The sequence below is a fragment of the Camellia sinensis genome, chromosome 6, assembly GCF_055761805.1.
Source record: "Camellia sinensis isolate YWXY chromosome 6, ASM5576180v1, whole genome shotgun sequence".
Taxonomy (NCBI): Eukaryota; Viridiplantae; Streptophyta; class Magnoliopsida; order Ericales; family Theaceae; genus Camellia; species Camellia sinensis.
In genome coordinates this window covers 17,620,560-17,640,966 of record NC_138966.1, presented here as the reverse complement: position 1 = coordinate 17,640,966, position 20,407 = coordinate 17,620,560, and positions in this window count along the sequence as shown.

The window sequence follows — 20,407 nt, the reverse complement described above, 5'->3', positions numbered from 1 at the left end:
CATGCCTCACAAGGCCAAGAGGGCTTAAAACAGGTCCAAGGCAGACCTAGACCACACCCAAGGGACACCTAGATGACATCTAAGTGGCTCAAATTCAATGGGTATGCACAATGGCCGAAACATGGAGCATGCAAGACAAGCTTTCAAAGCTTCAAAGAGGCATCCAAGGCAAGCATACAAGCACGCAAAGGGGACTGAAATGATGCTCTAAATGGTGCCAAACCAATAAAACAAAGCAAGTAGTGCATGCTACACCCTCACACACTTAAGGCCAACGAGCCAAAATGCAAAGGGGGCATATAATGCATGGCAAAGTCGACCCAAAAAACTATGGACAGACCTTAAACATGGCAAAATAAGCACAAAAGCTTCACAAAGCTAGACCTAAAACATGCTTGAACAATGGTTTACAACCTAAGGCATGTTAAGGCCTAAACATGGCATTACAAGGTAGGTATGCTAAGCATGCATGGTGTACAAAAACCAATTAAAAACAGAGGCATATTATGACATAATAAGCACAAAAAACAACTAAGACATGGTCAACATGAAGCTTAGCTAGGTGCTCCCTCAAGAGGCCAAAAATGGCCCTTTTCAAGGACAACAAGGAGAGGGGGTGGCCCTCTCCTTCTTGGGACCTCAAGGCACCATCCTCACCTCTGAAATCCCTCAAGATTTCAGTGGTGAGGAGGCCCAAACACCAAGGTCTCGGAGCTCACTCAAAATAGCACAAAATGGGGCCTCTCAAGGCCTAAGAGGGGTCAAACAACGTCAAATCACAAAACACTCTAAACAAACTACTTATAGGGCCCAAAAATAGAAATTTTTTATGTTATATACTAAACACAAAAACAATTCTAAGATAGGAAAAAATAGTATGCAAAAATGGGGAATAAAGGAGTAAGGTTGTTACCCTTGTGGACCCTCTTCAAAAATGGTGGACCAGTAGCTTCTTTAGCTCCAAACTAGCTCCAAAACTCTGAAAACATTCCTTTAGAACCTCAATAGCCAAGGGAAGGTGTAACACTATGTGTTTGTGTACAATCCTAAGAACAAATGCACCTAGAACACTCAAGAGAGAAAAAGAGAGATAGAATAGCTACAACTATACTAACCCTAGAACCAAAGCTCTCCTCTGTATTTTTTGTCTCTAAAATGTCTAACCCTAAAGCCAAGAAGGGAGGGCTCCTCTTATAGAGGAGCCAATCTTGTAAAGCTTACAAGGTAAGCTAACAAGAAGGCCATCCCTCCATACACGTGTATGGAGGGGAACACAATGCAATACAGCTGTATTAAAATATCTGCAAAAGCAGATGAACAGTAGTTGGCTGCTCAAAAATGCCATTTTGACAAAATTGACTACCGACCGGCAACAAAGAATGCCGACCGGCAATATATATTGCCGATGGCAACAAAACACCAGCCGGTGGCCTCTTGCCATGGCCGGTGATGTGTGGGGATGCCTCACAAGGCATTCCCTGCCCCTCCAAGGCAAAACACAAGTGTTTGGTGCAAAACCAGACACTAAACAGTCGAGTTCGAAGATCCTGAGGCAAGGCGCGTAGCCGAGACCTCTGGGAACTCCAAACGAACACAAACATGGATGATCACCGGGTGTTCAAATGGTGACGTCCAAGTCTTGAGGACGGTCAAAAATGGGGTGTCTACAGATATGTCGCATTTTCGAGCCATGTTTGCATAACATGCATTGCATTGCTTGGTTTGGGGTGTCAAACTAAGTGTGAGGGTTAAGAAGTGTTCATACTACGAGTGATGTAACACGCCTTAACTCTCAGTCACAGAGACTCTTGACCTTGACATGATAGGGTCTTGGTCATCATTCGTGTGTTGCATGCATTTTCATTGAATCGCAACCTTGGCTCCTTAGGCCATCACGCATCAAAAAGAATGATTGATGGCCCGAGGGTCGAGGGTCATGCTCCCTTGAGTCCCTTGCATGATAGGGAGTGTGCCCACGCATACATTTGCTTGAAATTCCATGACATACACTGTATGTCCTTGTTGCTATCAAAAACCAGTTTCTGCAGGGAGTTTTTGCCGACCGGCACTGTAGAGTGCCGACCGGCCATGGATTGGTGGCCGATAATATGAAACCCCAGCCGATGGATAAGTCCCATGGCCAGTGGGTATTCCCTTCAGCCGATGGTATCCTACAGGGTTCAGGGAACCTGTCCCAGGATTTTGGCAGCTTTCAGAGAAGCAGGGCAGTGTAAACAGAGGCAGCAGTGGTATGGTATGGGCTTTCGGGGCAAGATAAATCCGAGCATGCATCATTCACGCATCCCGAGGCGGGAGCTGCGGCCATCTTCTCTTTGCATTTAATTTGTTAATTAGATTCGAAATTTTGTAATAATTAATTTAGTATTATTTATTCGGACTGTAATATTTATTTGGACCCTCCGAGTGAGGGCAATTGTGTAATAAGTGTGCGTGAGTGTGTGTATGTCTTCCAACCCCACATCTTTCTTCCTTTTTATTTACCCGCTTATGATGGTAGACTAGGGCATATTTAAATTAGCATACCTTATGCTATGCATGCGTGCATTCATACATTTGTCTTGCATGCACCGGGCTCGGCGCATCATTCTAACTGCATTTGTATTTCAATTCCAAATTGAATACGTGTTAATTGTAGCATTTCACATGTCATTGTAGATTAGCCGAGCCTATCTTAGTTGAATCTTGCATGTGTTACATTAGCCATCTTAACATGAACTAGGATCATGCATATGATTACTAACTAGTTTTTGTTTTGGCTCGGAGTACTCGGTAAGCATTTATGCTTTAGCATACCGCATGAGTGTGAGTGTTGCCATAACAGCATGATTACCATGAGGCTAGCTGCTTATCTGATATAACTGCTTGAATGCCTGTGGATGGAGGTTAAATTACCTAAATTGGAAAAATGCATTAAAACTGTGAGTTTTAAGCCCACCAGATAGTGGCAAAACCATCTTTTCTAAGAGCCCACTTGAGGGTGGCAAAATCTGTATTTTAGCCTACTTGTGAGTAGCAAACCATTTCCGAAACAAACATGAAATATTTTGTTCCAATTTAGGCGATTTGGTCTATTCTTGTCTGCTGTGCGCATAACATAGTAAATTTAGGCTAATAACCAGAATAAGAACGCATAACATTTTCAAAAAATGGATATCATGGTTAGTAGAGGCCGATCTTCGGATCGGACGACAGGGGGTGCTCATAGTTGACCTTCCCCAATCGTACCCAAGTTCTCGAGCCGAGGCAACTTTGGTGATGACGGACACGTGGCCTTTGGCACCGAATCAGGGTTTCCTAAATTCTCCCAAAATAAAATATTTAGGTGGCGACTTTGTATCTGGCAAAGCAGTCCATGTTTGGCACTTCTTTCAAAAACCTGTTTTCTCAAAATGATTTGCCAGATTTGGACTCTTTGGTTCAGATTAAGAACCGTGACACAAATTGAGTCCGAACTGCCGCACGAGGGCCTCACGCGGGCGCGTCTACAGTTTCTAGCGACTCTGCTGGGGAGTTTAGAGAGCTTAACTTGAACTCATGATATCCTGTTTTGATTTCATTTATGTGTCTTTTTGCATTACATGTGCATTGGTGCGCCTAGGACACCGTGTTTACCATCTGCCATTCCTGAACGGTTTGCCCGAGGCTTGACTTTGTCAAAGCATGCCATAAGACTGACCGGTTGTGGGCTATGACAGTATGGGAACACAAACCCTGGTTTTACCGGGGCACCCTTTTCGACCATTCGACCTAGTGCATATCGAAATCCATAGTGACCATTCCAAATTAGGGCAGGTTGCTTACCCGATGTTAGGTTGTTCGAAAACTGCTGCGTGCATAGTGAAAACGTAGCTCCTGACAAAATAGGACAGGGAAACCCTACCCCAACATAGGGGTGTTTTGGCTCTCACTTATCTGCTATGTGCTTCAGAGTGTATCTCTATAGGAACGTACATATCAGTTTGCAAGATTAAGTATTAGGCCTGAGGGCACCAGTATCAGTGTTGTTGAGAAATCAGTTATCTGCGGGTATAAAGTTCAGTTTTGGGAACGGTGATTTGAGAACAATGATCGGTATCGAGGAACAGTGTGTTCGGCTTACCAACTGTGTGTTATAAATACCCAATTGTGCGTTGCGTGTGTTTATTTTATGCCGTTATGCTGTCCGATTATCTGGTTATTTATTGCTTTATTTATCTTTTTGCTAGGTAGTTTAGCACAATTGCTTCCAACCCAGTAGATATTCCCCAAGCACTCTGGACTAGAGGTCGTCGACTCCATCGATCTGAGGATCTGTTAGGCGGACAACCAGTGTACCATTCTTTACCCCCGGTTACTAAACGGAGGGCAGTTAGGCCAAGGGCATCAGTTTAGCAGTCAGTTTAGAGGGCCTTATCTACCCCACCAGAGTACAGTAGGGATCAGGGTTCTGTTTCATCCACAGAGAGGGAACATATACCGATAATTCAGTCAGAACAGAACAGTATGGCTAGTTTAGAGGAGATGGTGCGCCAACTCCAAGAAAGCATGAAAGTGATGCAGCAGGATGCTGTCCGACAGGCAGAGTTCGCCAAACAGCAGGCCACGGTTATGAATGAACAAGCAGAGTTAATCGTGAGGTTACAACAGCAAACCAGAGCATCTGTTTCACAGCAAGTCCCTCCCCCACTAAGGGTTCCGATACCCGAAGAAACACCGAATGTCCGGAATGTCCAAGCGGATACAGACCTTCTAGCGGGGCCAGCTCCGCCCCCGATTCCACCACAACTATCCAAGGAGCCCACGCCTGTCAATATACCGGAGTCTCCTTTTGAGTTCGAAGTGGACCCCACAGCCTTAAAATTAAGCAAGTGGAAAAGATGTTTAAGAAGTCCCAGGGAGTCAAGACTATCCCTGACATCGAAGATGGATACACTGACACAGCTGTGACGCTGCCTAACAGATTCAAAATGCCGCACATTGATCGATTTGATGGGTCCGGGGACCCCATGGTGCACCTGAGGTTGTTTTCAAATATCCTAAGGCCAATGGGCCTCACTAGACTGCAAAAGCTGTCTCTATTTGGCCGGACCCTGTCGGGTGTAGCGGCCATATGGTATGCCAAATTGGAGGATGACGTCAAGAGAAGCTGGGACGAAATGGCTGAGGCCTTCATCTTGCAGTACTCATACAATACACAAATCGAGATTACGACCCGGGATCTCGAGACAACGAGGCAAGAACCTAAAGAGAGCTTCTCAGAATTCGTGACCAGATGGCGGGCTAAGGCTTCGATGATGACCTTAAGGGCCACGGACAAAGATCAGATTCAAATGATTGTGCGCAATCTTCAGCCCAAGTTAATGCAGAAGATGACCGTACTCCCCTTTCCTGCCTTTTCCGATTTACATGAAATGGGGGTATAGATTGAGGATGCACTGAAGCAAGGCTTAATTGATAATGACCAGGAGCAACCTCGCAGAACTTTCAATCGTAACACTAATGCAGGTCCGAGTGGCGCTACAACTACCAGGACCTCCGAAGTGAGTATGGTCACCACCAACCCTCCCCCAAGAACTATGGCGGCCGCACCATTCTCCGGTGCTTCCGGAAGCAACCCATAAACAGCCAAATACCCACCCAAAAACACAAGAACCTTCACTCCGCTTTATATGCCCTTGTCCAAAGCTTTGGGGGTTTTAATCAGAAAAGGGCATCTGAAGCCCCTAGAGCCGCGGTCCTTACCAGAAAGACTCCCCGCTACCCACAATCCAGCCAAATATTGTGCATTTCACCAACAGCACGGTCATGACACCGATCTGTGCTTCCGATTACGTCATGAGATTCAAGATCTCATCGATAACGGGGTGATTTTGCCTCCCGAGAAACCCAACGTTACTACAAACCCTCTCCCCACACATAACTAAGCTCCCCTCCCCCCCCAAAAGAGTCAACTTCATCCAAACTGGGGTCATGCCTTACGATCCTAACATCTATATCACTCCTTCCCACCTGCCTAAGCCGGAAGTGTTCCTTCCCGATTGCACTGATTTGTGCATGATGGACATCTCCATAACCCAACCTAAGCCAGCGGTGATGACTGTCGAGGACAGGAGAGAGAAGGTTCCAAAGGAGAAGGGGGTTGTTGAGCCAGAGTCTGTGGAATCTGGGAGTGGTGTTGAGAAAGCTTATAGTCCAGGTGACTACATTTTGTCAATAGGCCAGGATAGGCCAGATATGGAACTACCAACAGAGGGGGAGCTGTGTGTGATCCAAGGGGACAGTCTAGGATAGGGAACAGATGATTTAACGGCTGTGGAAGAGGACCTTGCCAAGCTCCAGATTTACAGTAACCAAGATCCAGGAGACTCAGCCGTCAACTGGTTCGATTTTGAGGAATCAACAGAGGCTACGAGACGGTTGGATGATCAACCAGATGTGGTAGAAGAGTTTCAGCCACAACAAGGCCTAGCAGGGGCAAGAATGTCAGTGACAGCCGGAAGGGTTGAAGAATAGAGTGCATCGCCGGAGAGCGCCGGTGTCAAGAATTTCACTCGGGATTGGAGCATTTCAAGTACGGGGATTATTGAACAGTTGGCTGCATTGACACAATCGGAACAGGAAAGATTCGAAGACTCCGAGAGAATCAGGAAGGCAAAAGCCCATGTGGGGACTGAGACTGCTGTGAGCACAGAAATGGAGAATGCCGCGAGCATAGGGATAGAAGGTACTGCGAGTATGAGAACAGTCATGCCAGAGCCGGATAGGTGCCTGTCGGCTGCAAATGGAATGTGGTAGGAGGACGATGATCTATGTCTTGCCCACACAGACGAAGATTGGGGGAGTAACCAACCAGATAATACCTGGTATATCGGTGAAATCGATCACATGACTAGGAGTGGACAGTATTTCAAGCCTTCACACCTAGATCAACTAGAGGCGTCTAGAAAAGATAGGGACGTAGAAAAGCAAAAAGAAAAGCAACTCGAGGATGAGGCCGTATTGAGACAATTGAAATAGATACATGCAGACATCTCCATCTGGGGGCTGCTTATGGCTTCTCGAGTACATAGACAGGCTGCCCTTTCAGCCATGGACAAGGCCAAACTCTCGATAGAGACTATGCTGGAGCAGTTGGTTGGATTGGTTTTTCCGGGCGGAGCTACCCCGATGCTGACATTTTCCGACAAGGAATTACCACCCGAGGGGGAAAACCATAACAAGCCACTCTACATCTCTATGGAGTGTAGGAATAAATGGATACCGGTGGTCCTTGTTGACACAGGGTCCGCCATCAACGTCTGCCCGGCAAGGACAGCCTACGCGATCGGTTTGAAAATCACGGACTTTGTGCCAACAGCCCAGGTGATTCGGGCGTATGACAACACAAGCCGGGAAGTAATGGGAACAGTTAAGATTCAAACAAAGGTTGGGCCGGGACAGCATGAGATAGATTTCCATGTCTTAGAGGTTCCTGCCACTTTCAATCTACTCTTGGGGCAGCCGTGGCTGCATCAAGTCAAGGCAGTCTCTTCTACCTTGCATCAAATGGTGAAATACCCCTATGGAAAGGGAGTAGCCATTGTTTTTGGGAATTCATCGATCCATCCACCACCGGAAGTATCTATGCCAGTTTTGGAAATTGAGCATGGCATGGAGGACGTGTTTATGTCAGGTTTCACCCTTGCTGAGGCTCGGGTTGTACAGGACATCATGGCAGCTAATGAAGGGATATATGTCAGTGCTCAAGCACTCTATCTCATGAACAAGCTCCAACACATCCCCGGGATGGGATTAGGAAAGAGCGGCCAGAAGGGCGTCGCAGCATTGGCCGAAGTGCCACATAACCCACATACCTTTGGCTTGGGTTATCTGCCCACTAAAGTGGATTGGGTGAGGAAAGGAAAGGAAATGGCCAGAAGAGCCAGAGCGAAACAGATGGGGAAGCCTTTTGACTTAATGCACCGGCCCATTCAGGGTACCCTAAACGGACGCTTCATCCGGGAGGGGGAGGACTTTCCGTTCTGTGGCTTCCCAGAGCCGTGGCTGAATGCAGGGAGGAAGCGCGTGCCGAGGTTTGAGATTTTCTTTGACCTGCAGTTACCTGGGGATAACATTGCCAAAGAGCAGACAGACCCATTAGCTGAGGCTGAGCAGAGTAAGGAAGTGCAGTCTGAGGACGCTGAAAATGAAATGGGGGTAGCGCTGGCATGTCTACTTTCAGATCCTCCGATCGAACAGAAGTGCTTGGGGGATAACTTCTCGGTATGCATGATCGGGAATGAAACGGCTGCGGGCCTACCGTCAACTATTTTGGATGCATCCATTGCACCCTCTCTCATTTGGCAATATGAAGAGGGATTTTTGTCCAGCAGCACCGGGTCAGGTAGTGAGCCGGAATCTGATTCCACCGAGTCTTGTGAGTCGGAATCAGGTTCCAGCTCGACTGAGTCTGAGTCCGGTATTCCTGGGGGTGATAACCCGGATGCCACAGTCCTGTCCAAGTCGTCTTTTTCTTTCTCCTTTGAGTCTGTTGTAACAAAAGAATCGGACAGTTTGGAAGTATTTAATGAGAATAATGTAGATGTGGTTTCCGAGTGCTTTTCTGTGCCTTTCATATATTGCTTAAATCAGGACTTTCAAAATTTTGACAAAAACAACGAGGAAGAAATTCCTCCGGTTTTGCAACGATTAATTGATCAAGAGCAGGAAAGATTTGTTAAACCCTTAATGGATGAAATCACTACTGTGAATGTTGGTACTGAGAAGGACCCGCAGCTGGTCCAGATCGGGTCCACGTTGTCTTCGGAGGAACGCGAGCGCTTAGTCGCTTTATTAAAAGATTTCAAAGACATTTTCGCGTGGTCCTACGAAGACATGCCTGGAATCGATCCTGAGATTGTACAGCACCGGATCCCTCTTGACCCCGAGGCCCGACCTGTCAAACAGAAACTCAGAAGGATTCGTCCGGACTGGGCCTTCAAAATTAAGGAAGAGGTCACCAAGCAAATCGATGCAGGCTTCCTGCTGGTATCCGAATACCCGACTTGGTTGGCCAACATTGTTTCGATACCGAAGAAAGATGGCAGGATCCGAGTATGTGTGGATTTCAGGGATTTGAACAGAGCTAGTCCAAAGGACGACTTCCCCTTGCCGCATATTGATGAGTTGGTGGATTTTACAGCGGGGCATGCTTTGCTTTCGTTTATGGATGGCTTCTCAGGTTACAATCAGATAGTAATGGCACCCGAAGACCGGGAGAAGACTACTTTCACCACCCCGTGGGGGATATACTGTTACAGAGTGATGCCGTTTGGGTTGAAGAATGCTGGAGCTACATATCAACGGGCCGCGACCACGATATTGCATGACATGATCCACAAAGAGGTGGAGGCGTACGTGGACGATATGATTGTCATGTCCAAAGAAAGGGAGGGCCACTACACCGCCTTGCAAAAGTTCTTTCAAAGGATCAAAGAATTCCGGTTGCGGCTGAATCCTCAGAAGTGTACGTTCGGTGTTACGGCAGGAAAAATGCTAGGGTTTCTGATTACATAAAGGGGCATCGAAGTCGACCCTTCCAAAATCAAGGCCATCCTAGAAATGCCACCACGAACGACTGAAAAGGAGGTGCGAGGCTTTCTGGGTAAAGTGCAATTCATAAGACGGTTTATCTCAAAATTAACCTTGACTTGTGAACCACTTTTTGGTCTCCTGAAGAAAGGAAGGAAATTCCAATGGGACGGCCGATGCCAAGCTGCTTTTGAACAGATCAAGGAATACTTACAGAACCCGCCTGTGTTGTCACCACCAGAGCCGGAGAAACCGTTGATATTATACCTTTCAGTGACCGAGACCACAATGGGCTGTATGCTCGCGCAAGAGTCAGAGGACAAGGTGGAGAGAGCCATCTCCTATCTGAGCAAGAAGATGCTAGAGTATGAGACTCGCTATACGCCGTTGGAAAAGGCTTGCTTAGCTTTGGTATGGGCTACCAGGAAGCTACGGCACTACCTGTTAGCTCACTCCGTAATGTTGGTTTCACGACTCGATCCCATCAAATATCTTTTCGAGAAACCAGCACTCACGGGTAGGCTAGCTCGTTGGTTGTTGTTGCTCTCCGAATTCGACTTGAAATATGTGACACGCAAGTCAGTCAAGGGAAGAGCAGTAGCAGAATTCTTAGCCGATCATCCAGTGGAAGAAGGTGAAGCAGTTGAATACTTATTTCCAGATGAAGCCATTTTGCACATCGACGACGAGTATTGGACGATGTACTTTGACGGGGCATCAAATCAGTACGGGTATGGGATAGGAGTGTTGCTAATAACACCCGACAATTCCCGTATCCCTCTAGCCTTCAAACTCCGGTTCAAAGTCTCGAGCAACGAAGCAGAATATGAGGCATGCACTGCCGGTCTAGAAGCAGGCCTGGAACTAGGAGCAAGACGGTTGGACGTCATCGGGGATTCAAACCTTGTTGTGTCTCAAGCAAAAGGAGACTAGAAGGTCAAAGAAGAAAAGATGATGATGTATCACCAGACCTTGGACTTGTTAATTCCTAGGTTTGAGAAGCTAAACTTTGCTTATCTTCCAAGAGAGAACAACAGATTCGCAGATTCTTTAGCAACTCTATCTTCCATGATAGACATCCTGTTTGGAATCCGGATGCGTCCAGTTGTCATTGACCAGAAATTTGCGCCAGCCTATGAGTCAATCGCTACTATAGAAGACGTAAACCCCTGGTATTACGACATTTGGAATTTCTTGGAGAAGGAAGCATACCCGCCAGGGGTAAATGCCAAGGATAAAAGGGCAATCAGAAGAATGGCCGTTCAGTTCATCATCTGTGGGGGTAAGCTGTATAAGAGAGGTCATTTGGGAACGCATAAGCTATGCGTTGAAACCGAGGAATCAAAGCGCCTGATGGAGGCCATCCATGGAGGAGAATGCGGTGCGCATATGAACGGAGTAATGCTAGCACGGAAGATCCTCAGACAGGGTTACTACTGGTCCACCATGGAGGAGGATTGTATCGGTTTTGTTCGGCGATGCCACAAGTGTCAGACCCATGGAAACCGCATGAACATCCCACCGTCGAAGCTGTACAACATGACTTCGCCATGGCCATTTTCAGTTTGGGGAATTGATGTGATTGGGGCTGTCACTCCGAAGGGGTCGAATGGGCATGAGTTCATCCTAGTCGCGATAGATTACTTTACAAAGTGGGCCGAGGCCCAATCATATGCGTGTTGAAGGCGTCGCACGTTGCAAAGTTTATCAGAAACAACATCATCTGCCGCTACGAGGTCCCAAACGAGATTATTTCGGATAACGGTTCCCACTTCAAGAAGGAAGTGATTGACTTGTTGGAGAAATACAACGTGGCTTTTCATAAGTCATCCACATACCGGCCGCAAACCAACGGAGCGGTCGAGGCCGCCAACAAGAATATCAAACACATACTGCAGAAGATGGTGGAAACCTACTGGGATTGGCCAGATAAGCTGCCATTTGCTCTGTGGGGCTACAGGACTTCAATTAGAACTTCTACCGGAGCGACTCCATATTCATTGGTTTATGGGATGGAGGCCGTTCTACCTATCGAGATTGAGGTTCCGTCATTGCGAGTATTGGTTGAGTGTCAAATAGCCGAAGCAGATTGGCAGCAGAGCAGATTTGAGGAACTCATGCTCTTTGATGAGAGAAGACTGAAAGCACTATGCCGTGTTCAAGGCTATCAGTGCAGAATTGCCCGGGCTTTCAACAAGAAAGTTAAGTCTAGGAATCTAAAGGAAGGAGATTTGGTGCTCCAGGACAACCGAGCTCCCATCCACGACCCAAGGGGCAAGTTCAGACCTAATTGGACTGGTCCCTACATCATCAGAGCTATCTGGTCAGGTGGAGCTGTGGTTCTGATGGACCTAGATGGCCTGGAATTTTCCCAACCGATCAACATGGACAAGTTGAAGAAATATTACCCCTGAGAGGCTCGCTAGGCCGAAAACCCGAAAGGGCGACCTAGGCAAAAGTTAGAGCACAAAAAAATTAGAAAATATAAAAACTGAGCTCGCAAGGTTGAAAACCCGCAAAGGGCGACCTTGGCAAAAGTTAGAGCGTAAAAGGAGAGTGAAAATACCCGGGTGAACCTAAGCCTGAACTACGAAAGGCTTGATTCCCATCTTTGGGATACGTAGGCAACTTCATCCTGAAGTTCAGCCATAAACTTTTCCCCGATCAACTTTGTCCATTTGATCATCTCAGTCATCTTTGTCTATCAGCATCCATTGGAATCTCCAGTGCAGTGCTATTCAGACTAGGGGCAACTTTCCATTGCCATGCAGTGCCGCAGTACTCTTCAGACTAAGGGCAACTTTTCAGTTGCAGGGATCTGGGGTTGTGCATCTCAGTGACAGATCTTAGGCGTGTCCAGTTCTGATCCATATCGAAAATGATTCTGAAAAGTTTTAATAAAAGTTGACTTTGTTCAAGTTAATCTTTTTACAACTAAGACCTTTTTTTTTGGACCAAAGCAGAAAATTTTCAGTGCCACAACCTTCAATTTCATTGATTTGAAAACAGAGTTCTCCTGCTCTTGCATACAATCGAAGTTGCTTTTTTTTACATTCATAAAGAAAACTTGAAAGTACTAATAAAGCAATAAATCCGGGGCATAGTCAAGTTAGGTGTTCCTGCTCCCCCTCCCAGAGCTGGTCGAAGCCTTTGATGCCAAGCTGGGCCCTTCCTGTGCCTCTTCATTGAGCCAATCCAAGCCCTCATCAGACAAAGTGCAACTGAAAGTAGGAGTAGGGGCCAGGAGTTCTCTTGCCCTCTACGCTCTGGCCTGCCGAGCAAGCTGTGCGCCTCGGGCTGGGAATGTAGCAGGATACTCTATCCCCTCTGGCGGGCAGGTCTGATCATGGCTAAATTGGCGTCGAATCCGGAATGCGAAGTAGAATACACAGTGAGTGAGACAAATCAATTGAATCCCAGTCTGCTGGGACATGTTGTAACTCATTGCCGGAAGGCTGAGCCAAGGGCACCGCCAAGCAATACGGTCTGCGGACAAGCGGCACATCCAAGCGAACCACCATCCCTCATCAAGGGCATTGACTAGACGGTGCCGGAAGAAGTAGCCGCGAGTTGAATATGCTGGGCAAGAGTCCACAACCTGCAGTTTGTCCATCAACCATACCTGGGAAGGGATGAAAAATGAGAGAATAAAGAATAGAGAAATGTACGATGAGAGAAAAGTGAGAATAGGGTTTTTGTGAGAAAAACTGAGCTTGAGGGCCGAGTGATGTGAGCGATACATATGTGAGATTGGGTGGGAAACATTACAGTAGTAGTAGTGGACTCCCTGCTAATCTGGTCGTCTCATGACGATAAAAGGCGTCTAAGCCCATCAACGTCTCAGCCAGAGTCATGGCAATACAGCTCTTGCCCTCCTTCAAGCCTTGGGCAACCTCGGTCAGCCGGACACTAGACCCTCTGGAGCCTGAGACAAGTAGAAAATGAGATAGCATGCACAAACAGAGGGCGTGTCGCCGGAAGCCTTGCCAATGATGGTTGTTGCGATCACCGCATTAGAAAACCAATCGATCAAACTCGGAATATCCAGCATCCCGTCACAAATCAGAGACCGAGCGTCATGCATAATGAGTCCACACATTTGCCCCAAGGATTGGGCATGGCCAAAATTAAGTTGGGGCAGGAGCTCCTCGTCGCGCTCGGACTCCATTAAGGCTCGGAAATCTTCAAAGGTAGGACATATCTCTTGCCCAGCAAAGCTAAAGAGATGCGTCACCGGATTCCAAAACCTCACTGCGGCATGGAGAAACGGAAGGTGCAACGGGGTACGACCCAGAGTGAATAGTGCATTTATGTCGAAACCTCGAAAATTCAACTTTTCTGAGCCATCCAAGCTAGCAATCCAAGCTGTGAGATTTTGAGCAAGAAACTCTTCCATTAGAACAAATCAGTGTGGAGTTAAGAAAAACTACGAAGCTGAGGTCTTTTGTAGGAGATAAGGTTGGGTGGAGGACAGGTGTCAACATTCTGGTGATTCCTTCATTCATGGTCGGCCGACCAAATATTGTGCCGCCCGGCCATCACTTTTTGCCAACCGAACAAATTCCTGGCCGATGGCCATTTCTTGTGGCCGATGGCCTCTACCCCTGGCCAATGGTCTTCTTCCTTGTTCCCTGAGCTGTTTATGCTAGGGATTGGGGAACTCCACCACCTCCAATCCCCCCCGGTGATCGATTCTTGCGGAGTCACACCTGTCTGCTTATCGAGTTGTATTTCACTCTCTTTAAGTCTTTGGTTTGTTTATCGAGTTGTACTCACACTTGATTGGTTATATCATGCCTTTGTTTTGCTTATCGAGTTGTGAGTCGGTTCACTACCTGATTATTACGATGCAAGTACTCAATGTTCAAAACAGGTTCAATTTCGTTCACATTGTGGTGTGATACCTTGCGATGCGATGCATAGAAAATTTACAAATGCAACATCTTTTGAACAAAATGGTCGTTTCATTCCCATCACGTGTTTTGCAAAATATGTAATTTTGAGAATGAATAAAACCTGCCCGAGGCAGTGCAATGTGCTTAAACTACCAGCAAAAAGGAAAGTAAAGCACAGAATGGCAGGGTAGCAAAGTGTCGGAATTGATACCAGTAAAACTCCCATTATGGTCGACGCACCTTCCGCACCTTTGTTCGGGTCAACTACATGGTTTGGCACCTTCATCACTCGAGACAATGCGGGAAAGCACACTTTTGAAACGTGAACCTTCGAGTTGACCTCAGGCCACAACTTCTACGAGCGATGCTCGATACGTACGAAGAACGTCCCTTCCCGTATCCTTTTCATGTCTTGTGGATTCCACAAATCGTTTCAATTATGCTGTGTTACAGTACTTTACATTCCAGCATCATGAATAACATGTTTTTACTTACATGTGTACATTCAACTCTTCTCATACACACTACTTGCGTAGACCGCATGTTTGTAATCAATTTCATTACTTGCGTAGACCGCATGTTTTGTTTGCGTAGACCGCATGTTTATAATTAATTACGCTACTTGCGTAGACTGCATGTTTGTAATCAATTTCATTACTTGCGTAGACCGCATGTTTTGCTTGCGTAGACCGCATGTTTTGCTTGCGTAGACCGCATGTTTGTAATCAAATTCATTACTTGCGTAGACCGCATGTTTATAATTAATTACGCTACTTGCCCAGACCGCATGTTTGTAATCAATTTCATTACTTGCGTAGACCGTTTGTTTTGCTTGTGTAAACCGCATGTTTGTAATCATACTTATTACTTGCGTAGACCGCATGTTCTGCTTGCATGGACCGCATCCTTATGTTCAAATTCATTACTTGCGTAGACCGCATGCGTAGACCGCACGTTTGAAACCAATTTCATTGCTTGCGTAGACCACATGCTTATGATCAATTTCATTGCCTGCGTAGACCGCGTGCTCCACTTACATGTCCGTGCCTTCACATCATTGTTATGCTTCCCACTTGCTTTGCGTTGTCACTCATTTTCAAGTACATTAATGTGCATGTTGTTAATCACATTATATCTGTTAAGTTTGCTTTCTTTTCAGGCACGATATTGTACGTATGGTTCATTCGAAGCTGGTGCGACCAGACGAACCGCGTAGGTATTGTATCCTCTGCGTGAGACGTATAGAGAATTACATAATTCTCTTACATCCTTTCTGCATCGTAGTGTAGTTTGGTGTATACTAGTTTAAAACTGTCGCATGTTATGCTTCGTTACAGCTTTCTTTGCATGACCATAAGTTATGTTCGGCTTTGTGCATTGTCATGCATTTTGCCCCTGCCTTCAAGCACATATCCTGCTTGTCTTGCATGTCTGTCTAAGTCTTCGGCCTTGTCAAAAATGGGTCGTCTCTGGGCTTTGACATTCACTCTCATCATTGTTATGACTTTCGAGTTCTGTCAAAGAGGGGCAACTGTAGACACTCCATTTTTGACCGTCCTCAAGACTTGGACGTCACCGTTGGAACACTCGGTGATCATCCGTGCTTGCGTTCATCTCGAGTTCACGGAGGTCTCGGCTGCGCGCCTCGCCTCAAGATCTCGCGACTCGACTTTTCGGTGTCTGGTTTTGCACCAAACACTTGTGTTTTTGCCTTGAAAGGCAGGGAATGGCTTGTTGGCCATTCCCACACCCCACAGGCTGTCCCCTCACATCACCGCCCGTTTATTGGTGCCATCGGCAGTGGTTTCTTAAAACCAATGGCCGGTCGGCACTATATTTTGCCGACCGGCACTTTGTTTTGGCCGGTGACCTTTTTTTTGCTGGCCGGTGTGACCCTTTTGCACCCTTCAGACTTGGTGCATGCCAGCTGTGCCAGCTGGAAAGCACCAACACTCCTCCTCGTGCATGAAGTGGCTATTTTGAGCCTTTGCACCCCTTTTCCTTCTAGAAGGTTGAACCCTTTGGCCAAGCTTCTTGAGGAAGCTTGGCCAGCTGTCCTAGCTTCCTCAAGAAGCCTTGACTCCTTTGCCCCCTTTGCCCCTTTCACTTAGCTTCTTTGAGAAGCTTAAACCATTTCCCTTTGCCTATATAAGGACCCCTCTTCTCCCATTGTCAAACGTTGGAGTTTTGAACATAAAAACCAGAGCTTATATACATATACATCTGATATACACACACTCTCTCTCTCTCTATATATTTCCCTCTCTCTCCTCCCTTGTGTGCGTTTTCTTGGCCTAAAAGTGCATTTTGACCTTACTTTTGCACTAATACACACACCATTACACCTTGCTCCGAGATTGAGAGGTATTGAGGGTTGTTTTTTGAGATTTTGGACTGATTTTGCTCAGTAGAGTGTGGCTGGACCAACTGTTCTTGAAGTGTTCTTCAAGGGTAAGACTTTCACTTTATTATCCCCCATCTTGCATTGGTTCTTGACCTATCTTGCATGCTGATTCAAGCTTTGAGTATATCATAAAAAAGTCTTACATTTTCTTTCTTAAGAACTTTGATTAAGGGTGTTTTGGGGTTTGGGGTCGAACTCACCCTCTTAGGCCTTGTTTGGCCCTTTTGGTGCTTCCATTGTTAGGCTTTGTTTGCTTGAGTGTTTGGTTCTTTTCACCACTGAAATCCAGTAGATTTTCAGTGGTAAAGAAGAGGGTTTAAGGTCTTGCATAGGGGAGGGACACCCCTCTCCCTTGGTCTCTCTCTTGTTTGCATATTTGGCTCAATGTGGTAGCATGCATGTCTAATCTTGTTTAGCTTCACTTCAGAGCTTATTTGGTGTTTATACAACATGTTTTACCTCTGTCTCATGTGGGTTTGTTGGTCTCTTTCATGCATATTATACTTGCTTTACATCTCCTCAAGGTTGCCTAGAGGTATGCCATACATTAAGGCCATGATTCTCGCATGATCTAGCCTAATATTATGAAGGTATTAGCATCATTTTGCCATGTTCAAGGTCTGTTGGCCACTGTTTCAGTCATGCTTGCCTTGTTTGGTGTCACCTCTTTGCATTTTGGCTTGAGAGCCTTAAGGGTATGGGTCATGAACATGCATTGATTAGGCTATTTCGGTGATTTGGAATCACTTAGCATATCATTTCAGTCCCTAAACCATGCTTGTATACTTGCATTCATCGCTCCTCTCATGCTTTGAAGTTGTACCCTCTTATGCCTTGAAACGTGCATTGTGTATGCCTAGGTGTTTGTTTCATTTGGGATGCCATATGTGTGGGTTTTGGAGCTCTTTTTGCATGCTAAAATTCTGTTTTTTGGTTGTATAGTTCATGCCATGTTTGTTTGGGTTAGTGGTGGTAGAATGCCCCTTGTTATGCCTTAGCTTTGGCCCCCCTTTTGGCTTGCATGTTTGTAGTGCATTTTGTCCATCACTTGAGGTACTTTTAGCCACTGTTTTTGGGGGTGTTTGAGGCCTCCCATTTTAGTCTAAGTCCCTTCTTGGACATGGTTGTATGTTTGACTTGTTGCCTCAAATTGCATGTGTGCATTGTACCATATTAGCATTACGTGATGAGTTGCATTGTAGCATTGCATATTAGGAACATTGTATGCTTGCCATGATATGTTGCATTACATTTGGCATGCCTTGCTTTTTTTGTGATATGTAGCATTTTTCGAGCCATGTTTGCATAACATGCATTGCATTGCTTGGTTTGGGGTGTCAAACCAAGTGTGAGGGTTAAGAAGTGTTCATACTCCGAGTGATGTAACACGCCTTAACTCTCAGTCACCGAGACTCTTGACCTTGACATGATAGGGTCTTGGTCTTCATTCGTGTGTTGCATGCATTTTCATTGAATCGCAACCTTGGCTCCTTAGGCCATCATGCATCAAAACGCATGATTGATGGCCCGAGGGTCGAGGGTCATGCTCCTTTGAGTCCCTTGCATGATAGGGAGTGTGCCCGTGCATACATTTGTTTGAAATTCCATGCCATACACTATCTGTCCTTGTTGCTGTCAAAAACCAGTTTCTGCAGGGAGTTTTTGCCGACCAGCACTGTAGAGTGCCGACCGGCCATGGATTGGTGGCCGATAATATGAAACCCCAGCCGATGGATAAGTCCCATGGCTGGTGGGTATTCACTTCAGCCGATGGTGTCCTACAGGGTTCAGGGAACCTGTCCCAGGATTTTGGCAGTTTTCAGAGAAGCATGGCAGTGTAAACAGAGGCAGCAGTGGTATGGTACAGGCTTTCGGGGCAAGATAAATCCGAGCATGCATCATTCACGCATCCCGAGGCGGGGGCTGCGGCCATCTTCTCTTTGCATTTAATTTTTTAATTAGATTAGAAATTTTGTAATAATTAATTTAGTATTATTTATTCGGACTGTAATATTTATTTGGACCCTCCGAGTGAGGGCAATTGTGTAATAAGTCTGCGTGAGTGTGTGTATGTCTTCCAACCACACGTCTTTCTTCCCTTTTATTTACCCGCTTATGATGGTAGACTAGGGCATATTTAAATTAGCATACCTTATGCTATGCATGCGTGCATTCATACATTTGTCTTGCATGCACCGGGCTCGGCGCATCATTCTAACTGCATTTGTATTTCAATTCCAAATTGAATACGTGTTAGTTGTAGCATTTCACATGTCATTGTAGATTAGCCGAGCCTATCTTAGTTGCTTCTTGCATGTGTTACATTAGCCATCTTAACATGAACTAGGATCATGCATATGATTACTAACTAGTTTTTGTTTTGGCTCGGAGTACTCGGTAAGCATTTATGCTTTAGCATACCGCATGCGTGTAAGTGTTGCCATAACAGCATGATTACCATGAGGCTAGCTGCTTATGTGATATAACTGCTTGAATGCCTGTGGATGGAGGTTGAATTACCTAAATTGGAAAAATGCATTAAAACTGTGAGTTTTAAGCCCACCAGATAGTGGCAAAACCATCTTTTCTAAGAGCCCACTTGAGGGTGGCAAAATCTGCATTTTAGCCTACTTGTGAGTAGCAAACCATTTCCGAAACAAACATGAAATGTTTTGTTCCAATTTAGGCGATTTGGTCTATACTTGTCTGCTGTGCTCATAACATAGTAAATTTAGGCTAATAACCGGAATAAGAACGCATAACGTTTTCAAAAATTGGATATCATGGTTAGTAGATGCCGATCTTTGGATCGGGCGAGAGGGGGTGCTCATAGCTGACCTTCTCCAATCGTACCCAAGTTCCCGAGCCGAGGCAACTTTGGTGATGACGGACACGTGGCCTTTGGCACCGAGTCAGGGTTTCCTAAATTCTCCCAAAATAAAATATTTAGGTGGCGACTCTGTATCTGGCAAAGCAGTCCATGTTTGGCACTTCTTTCAAAAACCTGTTTTCTCAAAATGATTTGCCAGATTTGAACTCTTTGGTTCAGATTAAGAACTGTGACACAAATTGAGTCCGAACTGCGAGGGCCTCACGCGGGCGCGTCTATAGTGTGCTTCGAATCCGGGGCGGTTATTCTTTTGTTTTGTCGAGAATGTCATCTTTGTATCCGGTAGATGTTAGTAAACATCTTGAGAAGCTTTGATTTGGAATATGATTCTCCTTGTGTTACTATATGTGAAGTATTACATGATAAAGCAAGTTTGAGGGACCAAACTTATTTAAGGGGGGAAGAGTGTAATAACCCAACCCTCTCATGTGTTTCCGATATATTTTCAGTCCCTCATTATGCGTATTTATATGCTTATTATGAAATGTCACGTGGAATTAAGTTTAAGTAAGTGAACCTTATGACTATGGATTCATATATGTTGAATAAGGAGACACGTGGGTTCGTTTTTGACATTTTTATTGGTATGTTTGGAACCTCCTCATTTTATTTTGGGGTGTTGCTTGAGGTGGTAATATGATGGTAAAG